The sequence below is a fragment of the Dipteris shenzhenensis genome, chromosome 22, assembly GCF_047967505.1.
Source record: "Dipteris shenzhenensis isolate YYH24624 ecotype China chromosome 22, Dip_SZ_1.0, whole genome shotgun sequence".
NCBI lineage: Eukaryota > Viridiplantae > Streptophyta > Polypodiopsida > Gleicheniales > Dipteridaceae > Dipteris > Dipteris shenzhenensis.
Window position 1 is genome coordinate 54,496,203 of NC_141617.1, and position 8,069 is coordinate 54,504,271.

Sequence of the window (8,069 nt, forward strand, 5' to 3'; positions counted from 1 at the left end):
TAACTCGACCTTCATGAAGATTAATCCATTGCCTAGCATTGCAAGAACTCCACTACAACATTATTTTTGTGGTCTGATCTAGCTGTGAATGTGGCTCACATAGAATCCACAAATAAATTAAATCATTGTGGGACTCAAATGCACATCTTACATGGACTAAGTCAGGAAAATTGCCCATCCAATTAAGGTCTTGCAACATAATCGCAACATATCAGCCATGCTACGATCATGAGAGAGAACTGCCACCATATTGGAGATAGCTAGGAACAAGAACAAAATAAGTTGGAAATGGGACATAGTACTTGGTAGATCCAAAGGGTGGTGACGAGGGTGGACCAGGAGGTGCAACATGAGGAGATGAGGGTGGGAGCAAAGTGTGGAGTAGTTTGAAGGCAATGAGGGTTGTGGAATGAGGGTAGAGAAGTGTGAATTGGATGAGGGTGGTGGAGACGATGAGGTTGAAGCAGTGTGAATTCAAAGAGGCTACATGCTACAACCAAGAACAATGGTTGACAACCAACATAGTGGTTAAATATCAACCACCTCCCACTACCTCAAATTTTATAAAATGCAAATGAAAATTAATTAGCATAATAGTAGTAGTAAACAACTAGCATAGTGTCTACAACCATTGGACCATTTTTCTTCTACAATATTTTCTCCCCTCCTTGACAAGTATCTCCCTCTCTCTTACTTGCATATCTCCCCAACAAGTTGTAGCATCATGGATTCAATAGACAATAGTCCTTTGCAAACCAACACACCCAGCATGGTGGACAAAACTAGCAAATGAATATTGGCTCTCCATCATCACTTTGAACTTCACTAAAAATGGATACACCTAATTATATACATGGCCCTTAGTTATGGAAGCATACAATATCAAGTGACTGACCATTGTTATGCACATTCCTATTATGGCTAGGTTGGGGGTTTCTTTTCATGTGCTAGGATTGAGACTTTAGACCATATTGCATGCATATTCAATGTATCAGACTTACTTAGATCCCCAACTAGAACCAGCATGGTGGTTGTTATTTCAACTACCAGACTTGGAAAAGAATATTGTGCCTCTCTCTCTCTCTCTCTCTCTCTCTCTCTCTCACACACACACACACACACACACATTGAAATTTCATAAGATGCAAATGAAATTGACCAGCATAATGATTTGCGACAAAAAAAGATAGCCCAATTTCAGCATTGCAAGTATAACTCTACTGACTTGTATTGTGTCAAGCATGCATATGATTTTCTCCTTGTACTTCTTGTGTCCCCTTAGCCTATAGATGTATTTATAGTTTGGAGAAACTTCATCTTATTGTGCTAGAACAATGTCATTGCAACAATGCCCAAGAGATCATACTCTTTAGCTTGAGGGACGGCCTCAATTCTGTGAAGTCACACATCTTCAGTCTCAACCTTGAGTTTCTGCAACCATGTAAATGATATCTTGATCAGTATGATACTTTCAAAGGGTCTTAAAGTGAATAATTTTAAGGCCCTTGAGAAGAATCATAGCCATAATAGATAAACACATAGCTTAGAAGCACACTAATACAGTCTTTTACACACATGCATGGTGCTTCATGAGAAATAGAGAAAATGCATGATAAACAATAAAAAAGAAATAATATGGGTATGATATATTTCATGGACCTAAAAGTGGGTAAGATTAAGGCCCTTGCAAAGTATGATATCCTATATTGATAAGCAGATAGGATGGAAGCACCGCAATGCAAATATGCTCTCCTAATCATGAAAATGACATTTGATGGGTATGATACTTTGCACTGCACTTAATAGCAGGTAAGATTAATCCCCTTAAAAAGAACATACCAATCTAATACAAGCACATAGGATAGAAGTACATCGACGGTGGGAAGCAAGGATATATGTATGTCGAACCATGCAAAGTGACCTCATATGGGTATGATACTTTGCACTAGCCTCAAAGAGGGTAAGATTATCCCCTTGGGTTCATACTCAATGGTTTATCGTTTTTTTTAATATTCTTGTAAAAGCAATTTCACATAATTTTGGTGTTGCTTCTGTCACTATAACATGCCTCCTTTTAATATTAATTGATGTATACACTAACATTATTGAAAAGATATTGTGTTGTCATTTGCATATAGCTATTGTTAAAGTCCTTGTGATTTTTCTTTGTGCTTATATTTTTATCTCACAAATTGATTGGACACATGCATTAAAATGGATAAATACTATGATTTTTTAGTGGTGTCTGCTTTCAGTTTAGTTGATTGAAACTTGACGTGTAATATGAGTTTGTAAGACAAGGATAAAAGGTTCAAGAATTAGTCTTGCTTTGTTGCTATAGCACATAACAATAGATTATGTAGCAAGTCAAAATTTTGTAAAGGTGACTCATTGCACTATCAATCAATACTGTTTGTGAGATGTATATATATATATATATATACACACATATATATATATATATATACACATATATATATATACACACACATATATATATATATATATACATATGCCGTTGATGAAGAGAATACTGAATGTTTTGATAGTGGATATATGTTAGATTTGTAGAGCCAATGCCACTAGGTATTTGCACAGTCACATTAGGTTCACATGCTCACACCCACTTTGGATGTACTGGTAATAACAAGTGTATAGGGTAGTCTTCTCGTACCTTGTTCACAAATGTGCTATAGTCATCTTAATAAGCCTCACGATTCCTTTTCCTTAGCAATCTTGGCCTTAAGCCACGTCTTCTTGCACATAAGTTCATCTTATTTACACTCCCCTTGTTCTCTCATACCTTGTTTACAAATGTGCTATTGTCATTTTGATAAGCATCACCATTCTTTTTCCTTAGCAATCTTGGCCTTAAGCCACCTCTTCTTGCACATACATTCAACTTATTCGCATTCCCCTTGTGTCTGTTTTAGGAAAAGTACAATTATAAATCATTAGTGAGTACCTAGTTCCAAAATTAGTAAAGCCATTTTTCAAGATTCTAAAATTGATTGCTAGAATATATTGAATGGATCCGTGGGTTATTGCTATGTTTTCACTCTTTTGAGTCAATGCTAATTGAAAAAGCTTGTACAAAATTCATATAGCTACACACTTCTCTCATCAATATTAATCACCATGCACATTCATTTATTACATATTTATCATACCTAGGACAAATTGTAAGTGCTAGCAAGCCTAGAAGTTCCAACTTCCAAAGTTACTTAAATTGCTATGATTTTCCAGTGTATGATATAGCTAGTCCTTTTGTCACGTGTTGATTGACTTTAAAAATAACAATCTTACTTAAGCTAATTCCTTAGTTTAACATAAGATACATTGCTTTACCCAAAATTTCCAAATTTGGATGCAATAAATTCATACACACAGTTAATTCTATTCATGTGTAGCTGAAGAGAAATCTCACATTATTTTAATGTTTAATATCTCATGCAACCTTTGTGGTACAATCATGCAAGTGCCCAAATTTTTCAATGCTAGAAATGACATGGTTGGTAAAAGGTACTATGTATTAAACAAAAATTAAAAAAGGTAATTAAAAACTGTCTCATATAGAGACATAAAAAATTTCAAGCATCCTATAGATTGGCATCAGTAGATTATTATTTCTTCCAAGTTCTTTCAACACTCCTAACACCTATTCCCTTATCACTTTGGTCAAATCCCTCCCTCATCCATCTTGAATGGGATATTTCTAACGACTTTATTATTTCTAGCATTCCAATGACCACTAAAGTAATACCTTAATAATGTAAAGGATACCCTACTGGACATCACTTAGATTTTTTGGATCTCCCAATAAAGCCTACTTCTAATCGACTTGTAGGTTATCATTAGCTCCATGCATCCATTTCAAAGCATCTTGCTCACCTCCCTTGTACAAAGAAAATTACTTGTTATCGCATGTCAAAGCATGAAACTAATTTGTTTGAAAGAATTGGCCTTCCAAACATGGTTGCATTTCATTGCCCAAATATTCACACTTTTAAAAGGAGCCACTTGATTTAATATGTTATTAAGTTGATTGAATATATAATTTCAAATCTTGTCCCTCTAATCTTAGTAACTTACTTGCTAAGAGCCTTCCCTTTAACGTTGACCCATCCATTTAACCTAGGCATCTCTCTCTTTTAAACACTCGTTCACAAGTTTTCCCTGAATTCAAAAATCACTTCACCTAAGAAGTTACTTTCCCTCTGTAATAGACTAAATTTAACTTGTAGCACATTGCTATCAAATCATGACTACATGCTATTGTCCCAAATATCATGAAATCATATGATTTCATGATATTTGATCTTTAAAACTGGAGGCACTCTATCAATAAAGGGAAACTTTTCCAACCATATCAAGTTGTCAAGTGAGGCATCTTGATATTTGCCCTAGCCAATCTTTGATCTTTAAAACTAGAGGCACTCTATATCAATAAAGGGAAACTTTTCCAACCATATCAAGATGTCAACTGAGGCATCTAACGTCGAAGATCTTCCTTCTTTCCATAATGCTTGACCAAGTTTACTCTTCTAAATCAAACATGTTGACTAGAAACAAGACGAGCCCTTCAAGACGACCATTCTTTGAGTTTTCAAGATAGTAGAGTGCTAAAAAAATTAATTGTGGATTGTAAATGGTTTTTGGGTTTGGTTTTTGTAGAGAAATGATTAAAGATTTCCCTTTTGAAAACGTTGTGAGACCAAGTGCTTGTTAAGAGTTTTTGAGGCATATGATTCTTCATTATAATGTGAGTGACATTTTTCTATGTGCTGATCATTGTATAATTTTGATTATGTGGTGCATTGAAGATGATCACTCAAATCAATGGAGGAAGCAATTGGAAGCCCACACGAAGCTATTTTTTGCAGATCCATACCACGACGGATCATCTTCGGAAGTTTGAAAGAAGCCTTTCCATGAGCATCAAATCAGTGAGATGAATTTCAATTTCAGTTTTGGAGCTCACAAGAAGAAGAAACTGTGCAGAATCACTGCAGATCCCAGCACCCACAAATTTTATGTGTAGATACCTCGAGCACCTCGAGCGTCATACAGAGAATTTTTATGTGTTGGTTGAGCAATGAGCTATCAAAGTGAGTATTTACCTTGGTCCCCGATTTCGGGATCTCTCCCATGTCGAAATTTCCATTCTCTTCTGCGTTATGATATTGTCCATCCACCCACGTTTGTCTCTTCCTCCTACGTTGTAGCGTGGACAATACAGCCTCACACTCTTAGGTAAGCATTCGAATGTTTTCCTTATTAATCTCATGTCCTCGTTGTTGCATTTGTTCTCTCCAATACGACATTGATTCGTAGAGATGAGGTGAAAGCAGCCAACTCGAATCTTTAATGAGAGATGCCAGGAAGGGGGGATCTGAATTAGGGTCAGCAACACGAAACTCCAAGCGGATATCTTCTACAGGTACCGAGGAAGCCCAGAGATATAGTCCACAAAAACTGGATTCCAAAGTTATGATGGGCGGAACTACCGAATGCAACAGCACGTAACAGAAATAATTTGTTAACAGCAACGATCTACAATAGACTCCTGGAGTGGTGGTGTTTTGATACCAAATTGCAATGCGTTCTCCTGTCGCAAGCGCTTGAACTTTTGATCTGCTCCAGGGTACACAATCGTCCAGCCAAATCCACAGCGAGTCTATAAACATGCTCTGGGTACTCGCATACAATTTCGCAAGAGAGACCTTAGAACAGTAATAAAGTGACCGCTTTGGACTTCAAATCTTAAGGTTTAGGAGCTTTATTCTGTCGAGAGAGAGATCGCGCAAGCACAGTTTGATAGCCTTTCAACACCTCACCACATAACTGATGTAGCTTCCATTGTCATTCTTCGTTTTCTCCCATTCCCACCTGAACCAATTACAATGTTGTCCCCCGCACAATGCGCCTTCTGAATTGCGGTCTGATTTCGGGGATTTAGATCTAAAGGATTAACGATGCCCATTCGAGGATTTAGATTTCAGGGTTTGAGACCCAATACGAAACAATGTCCTCGAGGTTCAGCGAGAGTTCAGCTACCGAGGCCCTCAAGTTAGCCAGTCCAACATCCTCAAGCGTGGAGATGACTAGCAGCAAGCGTGGAGAGCTTTCTGCGGTTGTTTTGAATTTCTGGAGGGAAATTCCACGAACCCAGTCATCGATTCGTCTCGTGTCGTAATTATTATGATGCCTTCTCCAGAAATTTTGCCTTGACGTGAATTGATGAAATTGTAGTTTTCTGCGAGAGACGGATCTTGCAACACCATCATTCAACTGATTCAAAGGATGTATCAGGAAGCAACCATTCAAAGACAATGTGCAACAGGTCGGTGGCGGTGGATGGATTGGTGTGATAAGACACATCACTCGGATTGATGATGTAGGCGTAATGAGAGAGTTTGCACATTGTGCGAGTTGCAACCCACGCTTTCACAATGGACATTGGAAACTCTACCATTAGGTGGAAGCGATACAAGAAGCAGATCATGGAAATGGCTAGACATAGGGGCGTGCAGCGATGAGGTTGCATGATCCGATGAAAGAACTAGCAACATGGTCCTTGATACCTACCATGTTCTTCATTGCAGCGACGATTGCGATGGAGGTGGTTGGCGACTCGCAAGAGAGAGCTAGACAAGGACGATAAAGAAGAAGCAATACAGCTGTTAAGTAATTGTTTATGATTTATAACAAGAGTGCATGTATGCACAAAAGCAATGGCTTCCGCTTATGAGGCTCGAACAATTAAGGCTTTATGGAAAATAAATTTAAGGATAATTTCTCTATCCATGTAGGTAAAAAATGCAACGTTACTTCAAAGCGGATAACCTCTACTTAACCCTTAGAGACCCGCTTATTGTCATTGATAGCTCTCTATATTACAAAGTTCATTTTTTAATCATGGAGCATATAACCAGAATCTTAAACTAAAACTTGGATCCTACAGTTTAATGAAAATATCATAAAGAGAAAAAAAAGAAGAACGAAAAAAATGTAAACATAAGACAACGACACAGGGTCCATTAAGACCCGATCCTCCCTGCAAATGTCAGGGGTAGTGTTTTATTATTGCCTTGGTGATGTGCAAAGATTTGCCCAACGAATGCATGAATAAGACTACGCGCATAAGAGCTCATAACTCATCCTTGAAATAATATTGTGTCATGGACTACAACTATATGAAATATTATCCTTTGATCTTGCATCCTATGTGGCATCTCCACTGTTGATTTCAAAACTTATTTGCATCGAGAACATGCATCAAAAGAGAAGAATGTTGTAAGAATTCAGGCTGAAGCAACATCAATAATATTAGAGTCCAATAGTATCGACTAAGTACTTTATTGTATCAAATAAACAATCACCAGGGTTGTGTTGATAACTTAGGATAGCATCAATTGAGTGTTGGTTATCAATACTGGGTGTGAGATTTGGGTCTATAGTTGCTGCAAGAATTACAACTTCATCATCAGATTGAGTTATCATTTCAACATTTGGCTCAAAGCAGTAAGGGTGTATAGAACTGTCATCATACAAGATCCATAATGGGGTCGATACATTTTCATTGCTACACTGCATACATATGTTTTCGATTGCAGATGAGCCATGCAATGACAAATCTATCTCCCTAAAGACCACCACGTGATATTGGAGCACACATTTGTGTGAGGTATTTGTCGTGCGTTTTAACTCCATGTTGTTCCCGTATGAAGCTCAAATCCAAATATGTGTTGAAACAGTTTATTGCGTGCTGGTCATTGTTGTGCAAGTTCGAAATAAAATTTTGGATTGTTATACTCCGTAGTTGTTCAGAGGTCATCTAATTTTTCAACAGGTACACGACTGCATCAAATAGACAATCACTTTGTGCATGCAACCATTGCTGCACCCCTGTACTCAGCCTCTGTGCTCGGCAAGGCAACTGTAGCCTGTTTCTTGCTGCTCCAAGTGACTGCACCACTCCCAAAAGAGAACACATATCCACTGGTAGATCGTCTATCAAAAATACTACTAGCCCAATCAGCATCAGTGTATCCATGCGACTGTATCTG